The 26,724-nt window shown below is 39.5% G+C and overlaps 1 protein-coding gene and 1 long non-coding RNA gene across 4 annotated transcripts in view; one reads left to right on the top strand and one right to left on the bottom strand.

Annotated features, from left to right (window-relative positions):
* Positions 1–26,724, top strand: part of GSG1L (GSG1 like) — a 383,367-nt gene that overhangs the window by 318,053 nt on the left and 38,590 nt on the right. The gene's annotated exons all lie outside the window — the stretch shown is intronic.
* Positions 1,941–19,355, bottom strand: LOC140497319 (uncharacterized). The gene is made up of 4 exons (XR_011964616.1): positions 16,981–19,355; positions 16,606–16,708; positions 14,225–14,287; positions 1,941–4,752 (listed from the first exon to the last, which is right to left on the bottom strand). It is a non-coding gene; the product is annotated as an uncharacterized lncRNA (long non-coding RNA).

Below are 26,724 nucleotides of genomic sequence, written 5' to 3'. Positions count from 1 at the left end.
CAAGATGGCAGCAATCCATTAATCACTACTCTTGGGGATTAGTCATTTGGCCGCTTCCAAATGTATATCATTATCCTGCCATCCGGGCCAAAGACAAATACATCAACAAATAAGAAGCACTATTGGATCTTGTATTTTCTGTGTCTTTTAGCTGATTATATAACTATAAAAAAGATGGAGTACATAAAGTATTGTTTATGAAAACTTGCCTTTTTCCTTCTCATATATTCATCAAAGTAATTCTCATAACCTGGGCAGATCATTATAATAAAGATTTTTTTAGAGATTTTATAGTAGGCATATGGGAGGATAGTTGTGGATGTCCTGTTAGCTGCCTTTTTTATTGTCTATGATTTTCCCAATCATTTGATATCTCCTCCTTTTTCAGAACAGTGGATAGAGCACTGGGGCTTGGAGTCAAGAAGACCCAAATTCAAATCTGGCCTCAGGTACTTACTTAGGTGTATAACCATGAGCAAGTCACTTAAGCTCTCTTTGTCTTCTTTTCCTCATCTGTAAAATGGGAATGACAGCAACTACCCTGCAGGTTTGTTATGAATATAAAATGAGATAATATTTGTGAAGAGTGCTTAACACAATGCCTGGCATGTAGCAGGTGCTCCATAGATGCTTATTCCTCTTCAAATATCTTGAGAATCTGTTCCTCAGTACTTTCAAAACAATGTCACCTCCATCAGGGATATCCTGTGAGTGTCCTTGGTGTTGTCTAACTACTCTTCTCATTTTTGTCTCCTTTCTGGCCATTTTCACTTCCTCCTAAAATGCATAAGAGACTATAATGTTAATGTCTATATGTGATGGTTCCACTGTCGTTGATGTTTTTCTTCACATAAATATAGAAATTTTACAGATATTTTCCACTTTTATCTTCTGTTATCTTCCTTCTAGTTCCACATTTAAATGTTCTCAAGAGAACTAGGCTTCATTGAATCTCATGCCAAGTTTTCTGCAGACTTCTTTCTTTTCCACCATTTGTCATTGATTTATGATCTGAAACCACTCATCATCTCCTACCATTTTCCTCCCTGAGGTTTTTAAGTGAGAAATCTTAAACTTGCATTGACCTTTTAACACCTTAATTCTCTAAGACATCAAACATTCACTGGCTGAGACAGTTTCTAGGCTCTTTTGGCCTCCTCATTGTGACAACTGCTCTTTATTCGTTGTTGCTATTATATGTCCTTCATTCTCAAAGAGGACCAATAACATTAAGAGCATGATGTCTTGATTTGCATGTGAAGTTGATCTGAATGAGACAGAGCTGCACAAAGTCATCATCCTTCGAAAGGAAATAGGGATTGTCTCGGGTGATGTCTTTTCCTTTCTGTTTCTTCTTTTAAGGCATCAGTAACTTGTTTGAAAAGAAGTATTATAATTGCTCTCCACATCATTTTCTTGTCTTTGTCCTTCTAATTTGGTGTTGAGATTTTATCTTTGCTGAAACAAGTTGTTGATCTGTCTGTACAGACAGGTGATTCAGAAACCTTAATGAACAGTTGCTTCCTGGCTAGCATCATTTATTTTGTGATTTTTTTTTTTTGGTGCTTATCATATCTAACTCCTTCTGATTCTCTTCCTTAAGAAAGTATTAGTCTCTCTCTGTCTCTCTGTCTCTGTCTCTGTCTCTGTGTGTGTGTCTCTCTCTCTCTGTGTCTCTCGGTCTCTCTCTTTCTCTCTCTCTCTCTCTTCCCTCTGCCTCCCAACTTTCCTCCCTCCTTTCCTTTCTCTCTCTCTCTCTCTGTAATAAACACATGAAGTTTTTGCTTCTTTTGTTTATTAATAACAAATTTTTTAATAAATAAAAACCATACATATTGCTGCATTGATATGTATATGTAATGAAACTTTAAAAATTCCTTTCCATTTATTTCTATTCCATACAAATAAAAATGTCTTATTTATTTCTACCATCACTTTTCTTTTTGCTTTTATTAATTTCTTGTCAGTCTCTTCCTAAGAAGATGATTACCACATTAACATTTAGTACAAGCCAGACTTGGAGAAAATGCAGCCTGTATTTGGACCAATATGGTAATGACTGACATTAAAATTCTGCTTTATGATTATGATGCAAAGGACCTTTATCTCCATTATCCTACTGAGGAATGTAGGCTAGAGTGGCAAGCATCATGGCAGTGGGGTATAAGCTCAGCTTTGGAGGGATGCATTAGACTTAGGTAATCAGAGGGAAAGAAAGAAGGCATTCCAGTAGGAGAAAGAAACACCATGAGCAAAGACACAGAGAAATGATCATGGAACACAAACTTTTACAACTAGATAGGACTTTAGAGATTGTGTAGTTCGGTCTCTCCTTTTATAGAAAAGGAGCCCAGAGAAGGTAGAGTGACTTGTCCAAACTGTCACACAGCTAAGAATGAGCAGTCAGGCTTCATGTTGGATCAGACTGTCCCCCAAGCAGTTCATGGCAGTTGGTCAGCAGCCCAACTTGGCCTTGGCCTTGGCACTCAGCCCTGAAGGTGTCTTGGCATCAGCAGCAACCTTCTTGGAAATTTTCACCCTTTCTAGGCTACTGTGCACACTGTTCCCAGCCCCTGCATTTTGAACTATGTGATTTGTAGAAGACACATACATTGTCCTAGTCCCAAAGCCCACCAGTAGCAGGTGGATTCCTACACATCTGTCCCATTTCCATATTCATTACAAAGCTGACATTCCAGCAGCATTGAGGGTGAAAATCAATTATACCAACGTCAGGAAATGCCAGAGCAGAGGCTCCAAGCTCCACCATCAGTAAGCTGGGTAGTGCATGCTGTATACTTTATGGCCTTACCATTACACACAGGAACAAGCATATATTACAGTGGCACATTTAACAAGAGAAATGGGGAAGAGAATTTCCTTGGTGTGCACAGTTGTGAGTTAACCCTGATTCAGGAGCATAAACTTGGCTGCTACTGAAAACCTGCCTTTTGAAAATGCCAGTGTTCATTCCACATCCCAACATTTAGAGATTTACCTCCACTGGGCGAGGAGGGGATAGATCCCCAACTGCTTGAAAAACATCGAGCCCTTCCTCCTCTTCCTGGTAAGGGAGATATCACCACTGGCTGCTGCCCCTGTTTAGCCCTCACCATCTGCCCAGGTCTCAGTAACCAAGCACGATATTACTGCTGTGTGCAAAATACTACTTTACATGTTTATAACTAACATTATGCAAAAGGTTCATCCAATTTTATTTTCCTGTCACCCTGAGGAGACTGCTGCAGCTTAGCTGGGCTATATTGTGTATTTATTCTTTTATTTTCTTATAAAGAGTTCAGAGTCCTCCCACAAATATCTTACCTTGTTTGGCTCAGAGAATTGCTATGCAATAGAGGCTGGATGGATATTTCTAGTCCTTTTATAATTGTTTGAGTTCTGAAAACCAGCATCGATAACTGGGACAAGAATTTTGACGCATATATATGTCATACTCTCTCCCCCATTAGCATGTAAGCTTTTCAAGGATACCAGGCTTTATTTCATCATTGTATTACCAGCTCCTACTATACATAGGGTCTTATACATAGTATCAACTTCTGAATACTAATAAGTTCCATTCATATGACTCTGGATCACCTTATGAGGCTGTAGAGGAGCTCAAATGCGATTGTGTATTTAACAAGCTTTGTAAACCTTTTAAGCCCTGTATGAACATAAGCTGTGGTTACTGAGCTCACAGTTTAGTGGAGTAAAAAAATCCCTGGATTAGTAATCAAAAACCCTGCTTCTCCGTCTCAGCCTCACTACTTAATATCTGTATGATTTATCACAGACTCGTTGAACCTCAGTTTCCTTATTTATGAAATCGCCATAATAATACCTGTTCTACCTACCTCACATGGCTATGCTGAGGAAATGGCTTTGTAAAGCATAAGGAGCTATAGGAAGGCAAACCCTTATTATACAATAACTGTATGTACAACACCAGATCCTGCTAGCCTAGTTACTGAGACACCCTCCTCTCTTATTAAGGGGAAACACTCTCTGGACTCAAGTGTATATTGAGTTCAGTGATGGCCTCTAAAGAGAGAGAGGTAAAGTTCTTTCTTGAATTCTTTGGCTCTTTTCATCTCCAAGCTAACATCCTAGAAATAGTCACTTAAAGAATGTTTAGTTTTGGTTCATATTTGGGGTCTCCACAAAGGGAATCAGAAAGGTAGTCAAATAGAACAGGAGTCATACGGCTATTTATTCCCTCCATAATGCTTAACATGCATACTAAGCATACTTGACAGAGATTTAACACATGAAACAATAATCCATAACTCCCATTATACTCTCCTGGAAGGCTGAAACTTAAAACATTAAAACAAAAGATACTTTGTCTCTTGAAGAGATTTGAGAGAACTGAGCCCTTCCTCCTCTTCCTGGTAAGGGAGATGTCACCACTGGCTGCTGTCCCTATTTAGCCCTCCCCATCTGCCCAGGTCTTGATCACTAAGCTACATATAAAACAGTACTTTACATTATAACTACTATTATGCAAAAGGTTCATCAAATTTTATTTCCCAAACAGCCTTTTCACCTTCACCTCAGCTCTGCACTGTCCAAATAATTCCTTTAAAGTTCATATCTTCTGTCAAGCCAGGATATAGCTTGGGTTAATTTTCTCGATAGTGATCATCTTTTCGGAACAAAGTGTAGTTGCAGAAGATTCTTCCTGCTGCTAGTCAGCTCTGAGAGACTCCAAGGCTAGAGATGTCTATCTCAGAATCACTGTTTGGTTACCTGTCCTCAAGGAAAGAAATACAAAGTGAAAAAGGCAGCCAAGGTAGAAACTATTGTGAATGTCGCTACCTCCCTTCCACCTACCTCTAGTTAGTATCTCTCTGGTGCATGACTTATGAATACAGGTTTAGTTCTGTCAATCAATGTATTAAGAACAAGACACTGTGCTGATTCAAAGGAATAATACAGAGAAAGGCAAAAATGATCCTCTACTCTGAAGGAACTCATGCAAACTATGGCAAAATAAGATGCGTACTGAGTAAATTGGAAATAGTCAACAGAGAGAACAGGGAGCAGGAATGGCTTCTTGTAGCAGGTGGGATTTAAACTGGGATTTGAAGGAAGAAAAGAAGACTAGAAGGTAAAAATGAGAAGATATAGCATTTCATGCCTAAGAGACAGTAAAACAGCACAGGGTCAAGAGATGGGGTGTCTTGTTCAAGGAACAGAATGAAAGACAGTGTCACTGGATCAAAGACTATGTGGGTGGGGGTGGGGATGGGAGCAGTATAAGGTATAAGACCGGAAAGATGTGGGGTGCCAGATTGTATAGGGCTTTGAAAACAGAATATTTTATATTTGATCCTGGGGGTGATAGGGAGTCACTGGAGTTGACTATAGAGTTGAGATTGTCATACTTATGCTTTAGGAAGATCCCTTTGGCAGTTGAATAGAGGACAGTCCGTGTATCAAGTACTGGCAAAATTCTAGAGGAGATTATCAGACAGATGGTTTATGAGCACTTCAAGAAGAAAGTAATGATTACTAGGAGCCAGCCTAGGTTCCAACAAGAACAAATTATGCCAGACTAACTTTGGTTCCCTTTTTTGATAGGTTTGCTGGAATGGCAGCTCAGAGAATGCTTTAAACATAATGCTATGTTGGTTGAAATTGGGCAGTTGACAATATTTCTCATGATAGTCTTATGGACAGGTTGAAGAATTAAAGATAATGATCCGGTTAGTTGAATTTTCAGCTGGTGGGAAACTATGTTCAAAGATTGTTGATAGACATGTTTAACTAATTTGAGGATGACACAGAGCTAATGTGTTGGATGATAAAATCAGAATTCAAAAGGCTCTTGACAGGCTAGAGTGATGAGCCAGAATCAACAAGATGAAATTTAATAGGGCTAAATTTAAAGCCCTGCATTTAGGCTCAAATAATCAACTCTCCAAGCACAGGGTGGTTGAGATCTAGTTTAATAGCAATTCATGTGGAAAAGACCTGGATGTTTTGGTTGAATGCAAGCAAAGTAGCAGCTGGTAACCACAGGCCTTGGCTCAATGATGATATGAGTAACCAAGGGGTGAAGCCAGCAAGTTCCAAGCCGAGATAAAAGGAGGGGCAGATCAGGGATAAGACAAAGATCCTCATTGGGATGGGTGAGCCAAGCAACAGATGGGGAACAGTGAGGGGCATAGTCAGTAAGCTAAGTCATGATCATATAAGCAGAGTAGCAAAGCCACTGTCAGTCTGACAACAGCCAGAAGCTCTGTCAAGAGGGTAAATTATGGGGACAAAGGCATACTCAGTGGGGTAGCTCATCCCTTCCTGGTCAGCCACAACCCTCTCATGGGTGCACTCTCTGAATCTTAAAGGGCCTTGTCCCTGAAGCTCTGTTAATATGACTTCTTTAGATTCCTCCTAACCAAGTCTTCTCGGTAGGAAGACAAAGTAAAGGAAAGAGGAATCTCTGAATGTCATGGGTATGACATTTCTCTACACTATCTTGACATTATCCTTAGGACCACTTCAATGATTGGATAGCATTGAGTGGCTAGGGATTGGTCAGCTGATGAATAGGAATTCGTTGTTTCTGCATTTGGGGAGAAAGAGACAATATACTTAAGGGGAACACATTATACGGTATACCCCTGAGCAAAAGAGACCAAAAATTGGGTTTAGAGTAATGGCAGTATGTGATGTGGTGTGGCAACAACTAAGGTCAGTATGGATTCAAACAGCAAAATCAGACTGAACCTGTTGGGAAAAAAAGCAAAGGGGAACAATTCTATGCAACACCAGTAGGGTTCTTAGTTTTCTCTTAGCCAAGAGAATGTTTGGGACTGGGATATGTTTTGCTTTGAAGCAGAACATCCCCTGGGAAGCTATTACAATGGAGCCCAGAAAATTAAAGGATTACAGTATTTCATTTTTAAAAAACATGTTTAAAAACACGAATCTCAAAGCTTCCTCATTTAGAATGGAGGATTACAGAACTGTAGAATAAAAGAATGTTAGAATCTTCTATTGTTAGACAAGACCTCTCAGGTCTTCTATTCCAACCTTCCCACTCAAACAAGAATCCCCTCCGTAAAATCCCTGTTGGCTACTTATCCAGTCCTGCTTTAATAGGAGAAGTGTACTTTTTGAGAAAGGCAGCCTGTTTCACTTGGGTGTATCTCTGATTTAGACTTTTCTTAAAGGGTATCTACTTTTTACTCATGAGATGAGAGTGAAGTTGAGGTGACAAATTATAATAGCACAGTGAAGACAGCCATACTGAAGCCAAGGTTGGAGGTCTGGTTCCTTGAGCAACAGGGAGGGGACATTGTACATTGGAAAGAGCACTGATTCTGAGGGGTCAGAGGATTTGGGTTCAAATCCCATCTCTGGCACATATTACCTATGTGACTCCAGGCAAGTCACTTAATCTCCTTGGGTTTCAGTTTTCTCACCTATAAAATGAGGGCTTTGGACTAGCTAGCCTCTCAGATACCTTCCTGCTCTAGGTCTACAGAAGAAGAGATGGATTGAAAGACATGCATACAACTGAAGAAAGATGTGTAGATATGTGAGGAAGGAAAACTGGAGATGGGGGCAGGGGGAGTATCAAGAGCATGAATTATAAGGAAATATTAAAGCATCTAAATTGAGAGAGCATAGCAAAGTGAAAAGGAAGGGGGCATTCTATAAATACAGATAATCAGATCCTATAAATATTTGAAAGATGTCAACATCAGAGCATGCAGGTGTGTAATGGAGGAGTTGGATGAGATTTAGATAAGAGAAGCTTTGGCTGGTTATTAGGGCGAAGATCTACAAATCCAAGTCGCAAATGGTGGACTAGATGAACTAACTCAAACCTGTAGGAATGCCTTTCTCCCTCTCCCTCAACCATTCCAATTTCCTACCCATAGTTCTCTGGGGTGATAGCCAGATATCCAAAATTGTAGCCAAACTTGACTTTGGACCTATGTCCTGGTGGAGTTCTCTATCTATCTATCTATCTATCTATCTATCTATCTATCTATCTATCTATCTATCTATCTATCTCTCTAATTATATATTTTATTTTTCATTTGGACTCTGGCTTTGCTCAATCCCAGTTGAGGCTCCCAAAGTAATCCTGTAGCCGCTAGGATGTATACTCCTTAAGGGCAGGGACTGTAATTAAATTTATCTTTAGATCTCTCGGAACCCCAAGCACAGTGGAATTGAGTACTTGAATATTTATTGAATGAATCAGTGAATGAATAAGTGAATCCAGAACTATTTGAGGGAAGCTTCAAGCAACTGAGGGCAGATGACATTATTAGGTATGTTGTAATAGGATTCTTATTCAAATTAAAGTTGGACCAGATAGCCTCTGACATCCTAACTTTTAGACTGTGATTCTGTGAATATAGCCATTCCTAGAGTCCTATTCTCCCTGTCTTTTTTTTTTCAACCAAACAGCCTCAATAAGTTCTGTTGCCTTGAACTTAAAATACTCATCACTGCCAGGCTAAAGAACATATATACAGTCATGGAATCAAAGAAAGTTATAATTGCAAGAGACATCAAAGACCATCTTAGCTAATTCTCTGATTTTATAGAGAGTAAAACTGTGGCCTAAAGAGGGGAAATTTCTCAATATCATGTAACGAGTTAGAATCATAGGATGTTAGATTTTTGAAATCGAAGGAACCTTAGAAATTTTCTAAATCAACCTTTTCATTTTACAGGTGAGGCCTAGAGAAGTTAGTCAATTTCTCCAAGTCAATTTTTCCACCCAAAGTCAATGACAGAAGTAAGATTTCTACCCTGGTCTTCTGACTGCAAATCCATTGACCTTTCCCTCAATTCATTCTGACCCTCATATTTACTCTTTAAGGGTAGTTGTGAAGAAAAAACTTGTTGAAGTGCCATGTAAGTGTGAATTATTGTTATTTAAAGGTAGAATTAAGTGTAAGATTAGGAAATGGTGCAGCATGTACAGGGAACAGCAAGTAAAGTCCCATTTGGCTACAACATGGAGGGTATGAAAGTGGAACATATGATGAGCCTGGAAAGATAGCCTGGATCCAAATTGTAAAGGGCTTTAAATAGCAAACAGAAGGGTTTGTTACCCAAGAGGCAATTGGGAGTTGCTGAAGATTCCAAGGCATCAGGGTGATGTAATCAGACATGTACTTTAGAAAGATGGTTTTGGCAGGAGTGTGGAAAATGGATTGGAGAGAGAAGAGACTGAAAACTGGCAGTTCAACTATGAGGCTGTTGTAATTGTCTAATTACAACTACAGCTAGATGGCACAATGAATAGAGTGCCAGGTCTAGAAGTCAGGAAGACTTATCTTCCTGAGTTCAAATCTGACTTCAGACGTTTACTAGCTCTGTGACCCCGGGCAAGTCAAATTAACACTGTTTGCCTCAGTTTCTTCATCTGTGAAATGAGCTGGAGAAGGAAATGTCAAACCACTTCATTGTCTCTGCCAAGAAAACCCCAAATGGGGTCATGAAGAGTTGCTTGTGACTGAAATGATTGAATGACAGCAATGCAATGTAATCATCCAGGCAAGAAGTGAAGAGAGGTGGTGGCCTGGGGTGGTGGCCTTGTGAGTGGAGAGGAGGTGACAGTTGGGAGAGATGTGGTAGAATTAGAATTGCCAAGACTTGATGGTAGATGAAGGAGTGACAATAGTCAAATAGAAATCAGAGATGATTGGAACTGGGGTCATTGGAAGGATTCTCTGATCATAACTGAGATTTCAGAGATCATTTAATTCTATTTCCTCATTTTGCAAATGAAGGGGCCTTAGAACAGGGGATGTCAGGGCTGGGAGGGCCTTTAGAATAGGGGATGTCAGAGGAAGGACAGAGACACCCTCAACAATAACACAATTCTCTCATCTCATAGGCAGGAAAACTGAGATTCAAAGACTTGCTCAAGATCACAGAAAGAATTAATAGCAAAGTCAGAACTAGAACCCACAACATATCCAGGTTTTCTGGGTTGGGGAGGGTCAGTCAAGATGAGGCCTAGAGAATAATTCCTACTGGAAATTGCAAATGGTTACTTCTCTACCAACAAGAGAATCTGATGTCTCAGAGTGTTTGTTTGCCTATCTGGGCTCTGAGCCAGCAGCTGAGAAATGGTCACTGTCCTTCCATTCCAGCCTTGACCACATGCATTGAGATTAGGACTGCCCCACACTATTCTTTGCTGACTGGTATATCCAGACTTGAGGCATTTAGTCAACCTCTCAGTAAAATTCATAGATATTAAATGGTTTCAACTGTGCAGAGGATTTTTAAAAGTTATCATACCTTGAGGTCAAATGACAGAGGATGCAAGGTTAAAAAAAAGGAAAATAAAACATTATCAAAATAACCGGTGAGTCTTATACTAAACACCCACAAGGTATCTTTATAATGCCTTTAAAGCAAATGGGGTGGATGTTGATGCATGAAAAGCAAATATTTGCCATCCAAGGTTTTGTGACCAGTGTTAAGACCTCATTTAGCAAACAGATACAAAAGAGGACCACTGAGTTCATCCCTGGGGTAAAGATTGGGGAAAACATCCTGGTAATGTTGGACCAACCTGATCAAATTCTTTCTAAGAGCACTGACCCACAGGAACCTGTGTATCAAAGCCAAGCAAACCCTAGAAGGCTATTACTTTTTGCCAGTAAATTTCTTTGGAGAATCAAATTCTCATTGTGCTGGGACCTCAGAGGCCAAGACTTGAGACTGGTGAGAGCATTCTGATTGGTCACAAAACCTCCAAAGAGCCACAGTTTCATTAAGGTGGAACAATGTGGTGCAAACCTCCTCCACATTCTTTATGAGTTTCTAAGACTAAAAAAAAATGTGTAGCTTGGTGACTGTCATTCTGACAATGAGCATCTCTGCACTGAATTAAACTGGTCTTTACATTGGGTCCTTATTCAAAGTCTTCCTAGATTGAGAGGACCTGCCACTTCCAGCCTTCTGGTTGACGTAGCTTTGCAGAACCTAGAATCTCCCCCATTCCATGATGAGGTATTGGTGGAAGATCCAGACATACTAAATAGTGTTTACCTATATTGATGTACTGGATAGATTTTATTCATACTGACTTATTCATAGAGCAGATTCTGGTTTTTGGTAGGAAGCAGTGATTTCCTCAGTGGGGAGAAATCCTATCATGGGAAGTCCCTCATTGGTGCAGTTCTGTTATTTGTCAGTAAGAGTTCATAGGAGAGTTGCTTGAGACACTGAGGGATTGAGTCTTTTACTGATCTCTTCACCTGCTAGAGCCTCCTTAAACTACATTGTATTCAAGTATTTTGTATTTATTCTATCTAAACTTACATTGTCCTTAGCACAGTGCCTGCACATAGTGGGTACTTAATAAATACTTGTTGATATACCCACAAATGTACATGTGGTTTCCCCCATCTAGATATTGAGTTCTTTTAGAGCTCAGACTCAGAGGGTTTCACTTTCATATTTGTATCACTAGTCACAGGCACACTGCATGACTGGCTGATTGCATATGTGAGGAAAGGGAGGGATTTGGCCCCCCTCCTCCCCAGCTAAGTTAATGTAGTCACAGAAATGAATGGACTGATAATGAGGTATTAAATTAAGGTCTAGTGATTTCTTAAGGGTAAAAAAAAAAGTTCCCTAATTGAATTAGAAAGGGAACCTTGCTACTGGCTAAGAAAAAAATTGTCCCCACCCCAGTCTCCTATCATTCTTTCCAGTCTCAGCTGGGAGTATCTGTATGGAAGAGAGACACCTTTGTCTAGATCAGAGGACAATGGGGCAGAAAAAGAAATTTTCTCTCTCCCCTTCCCACCGTAGGTCATGATGTCTAAAAGCAGAGCTAGGTACCCAGTAGGAGGCATATCCAGTAGTTCATCAGTTTGAGAGAATTTAAGGTGCAGTTGAGGGAAGCACAGACACACTAGTTCAGGCAGCAACACAGAGAGGAGCAGCCTTAAAGAGAATGGTCCCTGGCAGTAGAGAAGAGAGCTAACTAAGAGTTCAAGGGAGAATTACCCCCCAACAATCATGGGTGTCAGAGAGAAATGGACTCTGTGAACCCAGCTGGGCAGTGTGCCCAGCAAAAACACAATGCCCAGGGGAGAAAAGACACCAAGTCCTTGCAGTACCAGAAACATGAGTTGCCTTAATAATGAGTGTGTTACATAGGTATGCCTCGGTACCATTGTACTCCAGATGTGCTTCTACTCTTCTCATAGACACCATGTGTATTTGTAGAAGAGTGTGCCTCAAATTTGTGGGGGAAATTTTGTAACCTTTGTTCTTACAGTGAAAAACTCTGAATTAATTGTGTCTACTAGCTAACTGTTACGGAGAAGTTTTCTGGTAGGGCTTCTTACACTGCAGTTTTGGAATTCTAAACTCAGAGAAATGCCCTTTGAACCCAAAGAGTAGTCTTTATACCTCTTCTCTCCTCCCACCAAAAACACCCCCAACATTCAAATCCATGAAAGTGCTGGGTTAGAAAAGTAACCCCAGAGCAGATGCTACAGATTTATTATCAACCAAAAACTTTGAGACTTAATTGTAACACTAGTGGTTTAGATTATAAAGAAAACAAACACCTACATGCTTCAGAGTACCATCATCTAGGGAAGCAGCTCCTGTGGAGTGGGGAGTAGCCATCTCTACCAACTGTCAACCAACTGCCACCTATAGGGTAGGCAAACCAGCCTAGCTAAAGTCACAGGACACCTTGAGTGAGAGGTAAGAGGTGGCATGTGACAGGTGAGGCAAACTACTATATCCATCTTGACCACCATCCTCCTGAAACTCCAATGAAGACAGTCCAGGACCCTGAACCTGACAGCAATTCTTGGAGTCCAGTGACCCCAGCCCCATGGAGATACAGCCCTGGCAGCTGCGCCTGCAGGTGTTACAGCCATAGCTACTAAGAACCCAGAAAAGGTCAAAATGCTTAGCAATATCAAATGGTTCAACATCAGAAATTTATATAATTTGATCATATCAATGGACATAACATTAAAGAATCAGCATTGCCATGAGCTTTGCTGCCTTATCCTAAGGATCATGAAAACTTTCTGTCTGCTTTGCAGCTGAAACCTTCCATATGTATTGTCTTTCCCCTTCATTGAGGTCAGGGACTGTCTCACTTTTCTGTTTATATCCTGAGAATTTAGCACAGTGCTTTGCATACAGTAAGGACTTACTAAAGTCTTTTCTCATTCATTCATTCATTTATGGTAAGCTTTTCTGTTATAAAAATATGCATTCAAAGTAGTCATAATTAAAAAGACCCATGATTATGAATGCCTGTATGTTATACCCTCAGTGACATCCTCAGTTTGCCTAGTCCTAGCCCAAGTCCTTACTCTGTTTATGGGGACCCAAGGTCATTAGTTCTATATTGTTTGGGGTCAGGTAAAGGCAGAGAGTGATGCAGTTAGAAGGGACCTCAGAACACAGAAAACAGAATGCTTGACCAGGAGGGAACATTAGAATATATAACACTGACTCTTAGTGCTAATCAGTTCCTCCTTTCATGAAACCCACCTTCCTTTTTTTTCTTTCTTTTTGGTAGTTCAGGAAATAGAAGCTAGTTTACTCTGTTCTGTCATCACAAACCAGTCCTTTAGCAGTGACCAAATGGGTCCTGGTCATGAAAGGGTAAGAATATATATCAAGATTAAGAATGTGTAGATTGGTCAAGACAAATCCATCCTTTTTAATTTTTTTATCTGTGATCTCATCAATCAATGACCTCCAGACACAGGTAGAGATTGCAATTATCCATGCCTCCTTGATCTGTATAATTCTTACATATATCTTTCTATAAATCCCCCTCAGTTATGTCAATTTACTCCCCTATGGATCCACTGGCATGGCTCACCATTTCCATAACTTTCCATATCCAATACCCCTTTCTGGCCACCATTCCCTGGTGTGCTTTATATCTTCCACTAGAATATAAGCTTCTTGAAGGTAGGGACTTCATTTATCATAATTCTTGGCACATAATAAATGCTTAATATTCATTATTATTTATTCCAGTATCTATTCAATGCACTGAAGACATGCCACTAAGTTTTCCTTTTTCAAACTAGACCAGTATTCAGGCTGTTCATCTTTTATCTCTTACTTTTACTACATGACAAAAACACCTCCTTTTCCAATCACAAATGTTCTAGATAAAATTTTTATGACATTTCTGTTACACAAGTCATTGTTAGTAATATGCTGCCCTTTCACTCACCCATAGTTCTGATTCTTTGGAGATTGTAGTGTTTCTTCAACGATTCTCAGCAGCATGGAATCCCTGAAAGAGTATTGATATTGAGAAGATGAATCTCTGTGGCAAGGATTGTTGGGGACTTGGGATTGTTGAAAATGTTGTAAAGTTTCCCATATGAGATCCAGCCTGTTAATTTCTTCCTATTCAACTGTGGGCCCAGATCATCTCACGATGTGTGTGTGTGTGTGTGTGTGTGTGTGTGTGTGTGTGTGTGTGTGTGTGTGTGTGTGTGTACACACACACACTATACATATGCACACATAGACACACAGAGGAACTAATTCAGTGGACTGCCCACGTATTCATCCACTTGGATACTTGGTGTCAGGAGAGACCTGGGTGTGAATCTTGTCTCTGTCATTTACTAACGTTGGAGCATGGGCAAGCCTTTAAAGCTCACTGAACTTCAAATCTCTGATCTATAAAATCAGAATAATATGAATTGTGCGATCTTCCTTGTAGGGTTGCTGAGAGGTTCTAATAGCGAGACTAGATTGGCTAGAATAAGAGTCAGGACAGAAGGGAGAAGGGAAGTCATTTGAAATCAGTCTAGAAGGAGAGACTGGGGCCAGACTGAGGGGCTTTTACGCACACCAAAACCACTGATACTATATCACAGAGATATTAGAGAACTAGTGACATTGCTTGAACAGGGGAGTGACACAGGCATAGCTGTGCTTCAGGAAAATCAGTTTGGCTGCTATGTGGAGGGTGGATTATAGAAGGGAGAGATTAGAGACAAGAGGTTACTGCAATGGATGAGACAAAAAGTGATGAAGGCCTGAAGTAGGGTCATATGAGTGGAGAGGAGGGGACAAATTCTTTTTTTTCTTTTTAAAATGTAAATATTATCTGGCCCTACAGGACAAAAGAGAAGATGGGGACAAGGGAAGGGAGGGATGATAGAAGAGAGGGCAGATTGGCGATAGGGGCAATCAGAATGCTCGGTGGTTTGGGGTGGGGGGAGGGGACAAATGTGGAGAAAATTTGGAACCCAAAATTTTGTGAAAATGAATGTTAAAAGTTAAATAAATAAATTTAAAATGTAAATAGTATTTTATTTTTTCCAAATACACATAAAGATACTTTTAGACATTAATTTTTATAAGATTTTGAGTTTCAAATTTTTCTCCCTCCCCAAGACAGAAAGCATTCTGATATAGGTTATACATGAGCATATTTCCACATTAGTGATGTTGTGAAAGAAGAAACAGAACGAAAGGAAAAAAAAATACACAAAATAGTGAAAATTGTATGCTTTGATCTGCATTCAAACTCCAAAGGTTCTTTCTTGGGTGTGGATAGCATTTTCCATCAGGAGTCCTTTGGTATTGTCTTGGATCATTGTATTGTTGAGAATAGCTCAGTCATTCACAGGTGATCACCATACAATATTGTCTTTACTGTGTACAATGTTCTCTTGGTGCTGCTCCCCTCACTCAGCATCAGTTCATGTTGGTCTTCTCAGATTTTTCTGAAATTCACCTGCTCATCATTTCTTATAGCACAATAGTATTCCATAACATTCGTATATCACAACTTGTTCAGTCATTCCCTAATTGATGGTCATTCCCTCAATTTCCAATTCTTGCCACCACAAGAAATATTTTTGTACATATAGGTCATTTCCCCTATTTTTATGATCACTTTGGAATACAGTCCTAGTAGTGATATTGCTGGGTCAAAGGGTATACGCAATTTAATTGACCTTTGGGCAGTTCCAAATTCTTCTCCAGAATGCTTGGATCTATTCACAATTCCACCAGTGATGCATCAGGTACCAAGTTTGAAGGAACAAATTCAAGGAAAATGTTGGGGAGGTAAAATTGATAAGATTTGAAAACGTTAGTAGGAAGGAAAAAGGCAAGGGAGAGGGAAAAATCAAAGTTGACCAGCAGTCATGAAACTTGGTGATTAGAAGGATGGTGGTGCCCCTGACTTAAATAGAGAAGGCATGAAAAAGGGTAGATTTGGGAAAATGATAGTTTGGATCTCTGTGACATGGACCTGTGTATTGCCAAGGCAATATTCACAGCACTAGTGGTGACTATGAATTTGCCAGCGTAGTTCTCAATTGCAAAATCTAAAACACTCTCCATATAAAGGGCCAAAGAAAATCATTTATTCAAGCACCAGAAAGCCAAATCCCAGAAGCAAAAAGCAAAATCCGTCATGGTGACTAAGAAGTTAATAAACATGATCACAGCAGAGGGCAAAGCCATTTTCAAGCCTCCCCTCCCTCAACCAGGGCCTTCTCAACTATCAACTGTCACAATGTGTCAGCTGAGCCTGTGTCAGTTGGCCTGCATTCTTTCCCCTCTGACCTGACCCCACTCACTCACCGTTTCCTAGTTCTGCTCCACCTTTCCTGTTCTGCCTCTTCAGCAAGTTCCTCCCTCCACATGTGATCCAGGCTTCCAAGGGATCCAAGCAGATCATATGGGCCTTTTAATTGAGAAAGATCTTTCCATTTTAAATTACTGTTACATTCAGCCCCAAATTCTTTCATATTCATTATATAGGTCGGTGAGGCAACTGGTATTACAAGCACCCCATCATTCCCCCTCAACAAAATGGGGCCCAAAATCTTGAGGTAAGGGGTGAAGGTCTCTTCTTCCACAACTACTTTCTGCTGAGACTGGACACAGAACTGTCCCTGCCCCAAGAGGTCCCATTTGAGAAATCAGTTCTTTAGCTGACATCTGGAATTTAGTCACCTTGAGGTCCAGAGCTGACACATCATCACGGATAGGAGGAGACATCTAGCTTAAGCAATCAGGCATCTGCAGGTGGAGAGTACTAAGCCTATAGGAAACAAATCTTGCAAACAAGTTTAACAGATGAAAAGACAAAAAATAAACAAACAAAACAAGAAACAGTAACCAGAAGCAGGGTAGATATAGGGTCTGCTGTGGTTCTGGAGTCCATAAACCCACTATCACAGCCTCATTCACAGTAGAATATATGAGTTAAGGGTACAATTTGGTAATCATCCTCTTCTATAATTTCCACAGTCTTTGGAATGTCATCTGGATTTTGTTTTACCCATACTTTAGCTCCCAATTTTATTCTATCAGTAGAACCAATCCTTCGGTTCCTCTCTTATTTCAGAAGGGGGGTCAGTTTTCACAAGTGGTCTTGTTTCACAATGAATAATAATCACTTGAACTATTTTATCATTTTTACAAAATTGTATGGGTCCAGCACCTAAATTTTGGAATGTTTCAATAATTTCTCCTTGATAATTAGAATCTATCACTCCATCCAATACATGTATTCCTTGAGCTGCTAATCCTAATCTGAGCTGGGGTTCAGCCAATTTCCTATTTTCCCTGAAGGTGCAACAAATTTGGATACAAGGGTTCAGCAGGATCTGTAGGGGCAGTTCTTACTTCTCTATTTTGTCTAGTATCAAGTACCTTTTCTAGGTATATTCTGTATAGTTCATTAGTTGGAATACCATCTATGCTTCTAAAATCTACCCCTGATCTCAATAGAGCAGTAAAGAATTCTTTCCTTGTCAATTTTTTCTGATTTTGAATTCACTGGCTATTTGCTCTTCTCTCTTTAGCAATATTGTCTTTTCCCCACTCTCCTAAGTCACCTAACTGTGAAATCTTATCCAGCAGCTCTGAAAGAGGGTGCCCTATTTACCCAATTATTAGAATCAAAATCAAGTGCTTGTAAGTAGGAGGAGCTGTCTTCACTATTATATTCCGATGGTAAACTTCAAAGGGAGTATCATAGCATGCATCTGCATTTTCAGTCATTATGGCAGTCTTAATTACCTCTTCCTTTAACTTTTTTATACAGTCCTAAGTGAATACTAGGGTCTGTCTCTATTAGGTCACATAAAGTCAATAGAATACTGCCTACTACAGCCTTCTGCAGCCAGAGCTAACAGATTAGCTTGTATTAGATTGTATTGTTACATCCTTGCATATTGTAATCTCTAGAAGTTTAATGTACAAAAGGATTCTGACTAACACCTATAAATTTCAGGCAGTCAATGGGATCTATGGCTAATCCTCCAGTGCCGTCATCACTGATTCTCACCATCCAAGATGGGTAGATTTACTCAAAATTTCTGTGACCTCCTGCTGAGTAAAATCCTCAATTATTTCCCCAAACATTGAGTTACCTCCTTGGTTCTCCTGTTTCTACCTCATTATTGGGCATGCTTCTGACTGAGAAACTTCTTCCTCTAAAATTATTTCACTTCCTTTGTCTCGTGGCAACTAGGCTGGGTCTGCACAAAGGTCAGATGTGCATTTCTTTTGTTAGCCTTCAGCTTCTTCTGAGCTAAATAAACACCCTTTCTTTCCACCTGAGACCCCCCCAGACTGCTCATGTACTCTTGTTCCATCTGAATTTTTTCCTTAAGCTGCTCATCTCTGTTTCTACACATAATATGGTAAGCCGTTAGTAAAATCCAGCCTCTGCTACTTACCCCTGCCAACTCTTTCCCTGCTCTTATTGGTATTCCTTGCAAACACCATTCCAAATCTCCAGATTTCCCCTCTTGTAACCTCTCTTCCCAGCTTCCATAGGGTCCAGTGCTTTTAGCCCATTCCCTTGCTAGTGAGGAAAATGGTAAATTCTCCCATCTTGGGATATTAATGTCTTCCTCTAAGTCATTTCTGCCTCCTAATAGAGATTTTTTACTTTGTGTTCCTGTTCATGATGCCAAATGTATCACCACAGCAATATTCACAGCACTGGTGATGACTATGAATTTGCCAGCATAGTTCTTAGTCACAAAATATAAAAGACTCTCCATATAGAGGGCAGAAGAAGAACATTTATTTAAGCACCAGAAAGCCAAATCCCAGAACCAGAAAGCAAAATCCTTATAGTAACCAAGAATTTAATAAACATGATCACAGCAGAGGGCAAAGTCATTCTCAAGCCTCCCCTCCCCCAGCCAGGGCCTCCTCACTATCAACTGTCACAATGTGTCAGTCTCAAACCTCCCTTCCCTCAGCCAGGGCCTTCTCACTGTCAACTGTTACAATGTATCAGTTGGGCCTGTATCAGTTGGCCTGTGTTCTTTCCCTTCTGATCTGACCCCACTCACTCACTTCCTCCCGGTTCTGCTCCACCCTTCCTGTTCTGCCTTGTCAACAAGCTCCTCCCACCACATGTGACCCAGGCTTCTAGATCATATGAGCCTATTAATGAAGGAGAAAGCTCTTTCTATTTTAAATTACTATTTCAACTTGGAGCTTAGGAAAAATATTAGGGACAAAGATAAAGATGTGACAGTGATCTGTGTGGAGATGATAATTAAACTCATGAAAATCAAGATCACTGAGAGTACAGGGAGAAGAGGACTCAGAAGAGGACCCTGCGGTACACCTAACACAAAGGTATAACATGGATGATGATCAAGTAGGAGACTGAAGAAAATTGTTCAGACAAGAAGAGAGCTAGGAGGAAAGAGCAAGTTTAATAAATTTCCAGGAAGGAAAGAGTATCTATTCAGGAGGAGGGGCAGTCAATAATTTGAAATGCTACAGCTGCAAAGAAGTCAAGAAGAATGATGACAAAGAAATGGCCATTGGATCTAACAATTAAGAGGTTGAAATCCTTGAAAGAGAGCATTTTCAGTCGAGTGATGGGGTCAGAACTAGATTACGAAGGGTTGAGAAGTTAGTGAGAGAAGAGGAAATGGAGTCATTGACTATAAATGGATGTTTCATTAAGTTTGTCTATGAAAGGAAGCGGTATAGTTTAGCCTGAGGAGGTAGTTGGGTCAAGCTAAGGTGTTTTAAGAATGAGAGAGATCTGGGAATATTTGTAGGCAGCAGAAAAGAAACTAGTAGGTAGAGGGAGATTAAAGGATGGGGGGAAAGATGAATAAGGGAAGAGTCTGCTAGAGAAGACAGGAAGGAACAGGATCAAGGGTACTTTTGGAGGGCTTCTGCTTTCTTTGGAATAGACAACTTTCAGATGAAAAAAATTCCCCCATCACTACAGGTCAGCACCTTCTCTGCAATTTTTAATCTCAAAGAGTTGTCTATAGCACTGAGAAGTGGAAGTAACTTGCCCAGAGTAGAAATAGCACAGCTGGTATGTCAGCGGTAGCTATTGAACTCAGATCTTCCTAGCTTTTAGGCCAGTGGTCTATCCATTATACCATGAGGAGATTACAAAAGACAAAAGTAGACAATTTCAGTGATATAAAATAAAACTTTTGTACAATCAGTACAACTAGAATTGGAAGAAATGCACATATTGGGAAATATTTGTATTAAACATCTCTGACAAAAAATATGTCTATTCTTTTTTTGGATTTGGCCAATGCAGGAGTGTGTTTTGCTTACATCTTTGGAACAGGAGTTTTGTTTTTCTTGCTTTCTCAGTTAGAAGTGGGAGGATGTGGGAGGGAAAGAAGGCAGATTCTTATTGACTGAAAAAATTATTTTTTTAAATATGTCTAAAATTTAAAGGGAAGTGACATAAGTCTGAAAGACTAAGAACCATTTTCCAATAGACAGGTGATCAAAGGATGTGAACAAACTCCTCTCAAAAGAGCTATCAACAACTCCCTGAAAAACTGCTTCAAATCATTTATTATCAGATAAATGCAAATAAAAGCAATTCTGAGGTATAACCTGGCAAAGATGGGGAAAGATGGGAAAATTCAGTGTTGGAGTAGCCATGGGGGAAAAAGCATGTTAATTCGCTGTGGGTGGAGCTGTGAATTGGGCCAAACATTCTGGAAAATAATTTGCAGTTATTCAAGGAAAGTTACTAAATTATTTATAACCTTTGATCCAGAGTTTTTACTACCTGCTTTATACCCCAAGGAAATTAATGACTGCAAAAAAGATCTATATATGCCCAAATATTGCTTAATGGCTGAAGAAATTGTGATATATGAAAGTAATAGAATATTGCAGTATAAGAAACAACATATGTAATGAATTCAGAGAAAGTTGAGGAACTTAATACTATGTGATGCAAACTACTGAAGTCAGAGTCAAAAGGAATATCTATATAGAAATATGTACATATCTCTATATAAATTCTATATATATATTCTATGTATCTCTGTAGATGCATATATGTATGTATATATACATAAGTGTATGTGTACATGCATATAAATACACACACAATAACAATGTAAAAGCAACAGTAAAAGACAGTAAAACACAGGCGAAGGACAACGGACAATGCTAATACCAAATTATTTAAGAGAGAACACTCTTTCTATTTGTTACCAACTGTGGAAAAATGAACTGTTCTATTGGTTGCAATCTCTCTTTTAGATGGTTTTGAAGGAATGTTCTTGGTGGGAGGGGGGCATTGTTTTGGCATTTTGGAAGATTTTTCTTGTGTTAAAATAAAATATAAAATAAAAAAAGAGAGCTAGATTTGAAGTCAGAGGAACTGGGATCAGGTATCAGCTCTACTGATTATTCACTTCCTGACCCCTTCACTCCTCTCCTATAAAACCAAGGGGACAAATTAGACAGACTCTGAGGGCTCTTCCAAGTCTACAATAACATTGTGGTTTCCAAGCATGGCCTCTCTAAGAGTGTTGAAGCTCTGTATCAGTTAGCTCAGATTATTCAGTACTTTACTCCAAAGAACACAAGGGGGGAGGTAACTCAAGCATCATCATCCTCATGTGACAGAAGAGGAAGAGGAAAAAGCTAAGATTTAGAGGGTGAAGTTCCTTGGCAGTGATCAGTAAATCTGTAAAGTGGTCAATAAATGGTAGAGCCAAGACTCAATCTCAGCTCTACTAACTCCAAGTCCAGTGAGACCTAGGTGAACTAGAGTGATCCCAAAAGCAATGCAAGGACACTCTCAAGGTCTCTCTTAAGAACTTTGGAATTGATTGTGTGACATGGGAGACACTGGAACAAGACTACTCAGCATGGAGTGCCCATATCAGAAAGGGTGCTGAACAAAGCAGAATTGAAACAGCTCAAAAGAAACACAAGATACCTAAATGTAGAGAATTCACCCCAAATGTTCACAAGGACTCTTTGTGCCCCATTTGTGGTAAAACATTACAAGCTCATACTGGTCTGATCATCCACAGATGGACACACTGTAACTTGATTCTAACATAGTGATGTCGTTTTGGTCCTCTTAGAGAAGAAAGGACAACCAACCAACAAATTTCCAAATAGAATGAGCTGCCATGGAGTTAATTAGCTTCTTATCAGTACAAGTGTTTAAACAGATGCCAGGCAAGACCATTTGTAAAGCATAGAGTTATGGACCTAAAGACAGGGAGACCTGAGTTCAAATCTAGCCATAGACACTAACTGTGTGTCCTTGGGCAAGTCATTTAATCTCTTTGCCTCAGTTTTGTCATCTGTAAAATGGAGATATTAGCGTTTACCTACAGGGTTGTTATGAGGATCAAATGACAACATATTTGTAAAGTGTTTTGGAAACCTTAAGGCACGGTATACATGGTATGGATGACTGGGGCTTCAGGCAAGGAGAATACTTGATAACATAGACTCTCGAAAGTTGCAAGTTACCTGGATCTAAATCCTGTTAAATGCAGTAATCCTTTATACAGTATTCCCAGCAAGAGATTATCCCATCTTTGCCTGAATATCTGCATCTATGAAGAAGCCAATCTCTCTTTGCCACAGTCCATCCCATTGTTGAACAACCCTAATTGTTAGAAAGTTCCACATGTTGAGCTGAAATCTTTCTTGCTACAACTTTCCCTCCTAGACCTGTCCTCCAGGGTCCATCTAATCTCCTTTAGATGATAGCTGTTCACATGGCTGAATAAATAGATCATTTTGGATCCTAAGTTTTCTCCAGGCTTAATCTTCCTACTTCTTGCAGCCATTCCTCAAGCATGATGGTTTTAAGGCATCTCACCTTGCCACTTTGCTAGGCATTTCCCCCTGAGCTGTAACTTTCTCAAGTGTAAAATGAGAAGGTTGGACGAGATTAATCCTCAGATTCCTTCCAGCTCAGATGTTCTTTGAATCTAAACTAATATTAATTCATTCTTTTGGCTCCTTGTGACTCTGGGTTTCTATGGCCCTAAGAGTCTATGACCTCTGGATTTACATAATTTGCATGTAGATAAAACTTCATTGTGAATATACAAGGCTATAAGGTTTTCTTTCTCATATGTTCCCTCCAACAGTGCTACATTATTGTTGCTGGAAGAAAATTTAAGTGGGAGCTATGAATTGGACTAGGTAAAGTAAGACAGATTTGGGTGTTCTCTAGTCCTTCCAAAGGGCAATTTCCTATCCCAGTCTGAAAGTGGGATGAGAGGTAGCTGAGAGTAAAAATGAAGGAAATGAAGGCGTCTTTAAGAAGTTCAGATGTAGAGAATGTTAAAGCTTGAGGTAAGATTGTAGACACGGAGCTTGAAAGATCCCTTGAGAGCTCATCTAATCTGTTCCTTGTTTTCTGGAACACTTGTACTAAAAATGTCCTTGCAAAATAATTTGCCTTTTCTCAACAGTCTCTGAGTAGGAAACCCCACAGCATCTTTTGACCGTGTAGTCTGGTATCTCACTATGCTTTTGTTTTAGGTTCATGAAGCCAATTCCATGGGTCAAAGAGGTAGTCTGGCTTTGTCACTCATTCAGACTTAACAGTTAAAGTTCTCTTCTTTTTCCTTTCCTTTCCTTTCTTTTACTTCATTTCCTCTCTTTTTTGGACATGACTGACACAGGAATTTTATTTTGCATATCTATACATAATTGTAACAGGCTTTGTTTTTCTTGCCTTCTCAATAGTGGAGGGAGATAAACTGTAATTGGAGGGAGATAAATTGTAATTGAAAATAAAATAAAATTGAATTTTAAGAAATGTTAAAGTGCAAAACTGTGTCAGGAGTAGAAAACTAGCAGAAGAAATGGAAGCGCCATGTGAAATAAATACTTAATCACAGAAGCATAGAATTAGCTTAGCTCCTAAATGTCAACTGGCTGGAAGAAGACATAACAGAAACTCTTAGAAAAAGATAGAAAGATTAAAGTCATTTGGATTTATGAACTGACCTACCTGCCTAAATCTACAATTTTTTCTTCCATTTTTCAAAATAATAATGGTGAAGGGGAATGAGTTTTGTCTTCAGAAAGCAAATGACTCTTATGAGGAAGAAAATGAGGAACCACTTCAAAGTACCATTGTGGATGCATAGGGAACTCTCTTCAAATCAGTATTTTTTTTTAAATGAAAAATCAAAGCAATTAGAAATAACATCAATAAAAAATGTAGTTCAGTCCTATAAAAATAATGCCAGTAGCAAAATAAACTATAGCTAGGGATGAATACTAAGGGCATAAATAAATATTTTTTTATTGGAGATAAAGGGAAGATCAAAGAAAGGATGGGATCACTATGTAGTAGAGATGAGATGATAAAAGACAACAAAAAAATGGGAGAACTACTTGACTCTTATTTTGCTTCTTTTTTCTACCAAGAAAAACAACTTTTGAAATGGGAAATACAGAACAAAAAATGTTGAGGCAAGTGAAACTCAAGGTAACTGAGAGGATAATAGGAGGGCACTAAGTCCAAGTCAGCAAGTCTTTATGAATTGAGTCCTAGGCCATGGTCAGCAAGCTATGACTCTTGAACCAAATCCAGCCCATGTTCCACCAGATGTTTTTGTACTGCTGGTGAACTAGGAATGGTTTTTATATTTTAAAAATGCAATAAAATTTTATTTTGAATATAGAAACTATCCTTAACTCACAGCCTATACAAAAGCAGATAGAGGGCCAGATTTGGCCTACAAGCCATAGTGTGCCAACCACCATCTTAGGTAAATGAAAAAGCTGGAAGACATAATTCCCAGTGTGATGTTGGTGACCTTTGAAAAATCATGGAGAGCAAATGGGGTTCCAGGGAACCAAAGAAGGGCAAATGTCATTTGGCTTTAAAAAAAAAAATACATACTGAGCTTGATTTTGGCAAAATTTTAGAATATATTAAAGCATCTATCTAGTATTTAGAAAAGGAACCAGAGATCTCTGAGGACCACTGTGGTTTTACTAAGAACAGGTCAAGTTCATGCAAGACTAAATGATAATATATAATTAGGTAGATTGAGAATTGGTTGATTCACCAGACCTAGAAAATAGCCATTGATGAGTTAGTGCCAACTTGGACTGAATCTAAATGAGAAAATGTAATTAATAGAAATAAATATAAAGTTGTATGTTTAGATTCAAAAAATCAACTTTAGAAGTCCAGTTAGAAAGATATAGCCAGATGACAGTTTGTGAAAAAGATCTGGGGATGTTAGTTGTAACGGGACGAGTTAGAGCCAACCCCTATCCATCTCAGGACGCCACACTGAGAGCCTGCCTAGGTAACCTAGGGGCTTGTCAGTAGGGGTGGAACTAGATGGATTTCAGGAGGAAGGGTCTCATCTTTGTTTGCAACGTGGCAGTTCTTTGTCCTGGGTCCGGATGTCCAGTGGAGAAGACACCCATATAAGGAAAGGTGATAGGTGATAGGTTCAATGTGAAAGGTGATAGGTGATAGGTTCAATGGTAAGGCTTAGGAATGTTTTACGTAGTTAAGACTATATATGCATGTGAATTAGATGAATTAAACGGAGTCTTCACCACCTTTGTCTCCCACCCCATTTCATTACTCACGAGATCAAGGCCTCTTGCCAGACAAGAGCCTTGGGTCGGGGTCAGGGATTCCCGTAAATGGTCTAGGGGACCCCAACAGTTAGTGAACTTGAGCTCAAACCAAGTTATTTGTATGACATATCAGCCAAAAAAGCTAACGTGATTGTAGGGTGTATTAATAGTTGTATAGTCCCTAGAACTCTGATGTAATGATCCCATCTGATCAGACCCCTTCTGGAATATTGTACCTTATTACAGATATGATATTTAGGAAAGACAGTGGCAAACTGGAGTTCAGCCAGGGGAAGGTGATTAAGCTAATGAAGAGCCTATAGACTAGGAAATGTGAGTTTTAAGTGTACCTGGGGAATGCTTAAACTGGGGAAGAAAAGTATTGGAGTTGGAGGGAGGTGAGGGTAGATTTAGAAGGAATGATATGATAACTGCCTTCAAGTATTTGAAATATAATAGAGGGATTCGACTCTTTCTGCTTGGTTGCAGAACACAAAACTAACAGCAGTGGGTGAACACTGAAGAGAGGCAAATGAAGGCTTTGTGTAATGAAAACAATGGAAACTGACCCAAAGTGCAATGGATTGCTTTAGAAGGTAGTAGATCACCTTTCACTCTGGAGGGGAGTGTAGGAGAAGAATTCTTCATCCTGAGCCTGGATTACCACTTCTTAAGGATGTGTTGTTCAGGCTTGAGTTGGAAGAGAGAGCCCTGAAAGACCCTTCTAATGCTAAGATTCTGAAATCTACCATGGAAGGGCTACTTATTCAGGTATGAGAGGACTAATTGACTTCTGAAGTCCTTGTCAACTTTAAGATTCTTTGACAATAGAAATAGCAATGGACCAGGAAC

This window comes from Notamacropus eugenii, chromosome 1, assembly GCF_028372415.1.
Source record: "Notamacropus eugenii isolate mMacEug1 chromosome 1, mMacEug1.pri_v2, whole genome shotgun sequence".
In the NCBI taxonomy this organism is placed as follows: domain Eukaryota; kingdom Metazoa; phylum Chordata; class Mammalia; order Diprotodontia; family Macropodidae; genus Notamacropus; species Notamacropus eugenii.
Note: the sequence above shows the minus strand (reverse complement) of the source record. Positions and strands in the feature narration are given on the sequence as shown.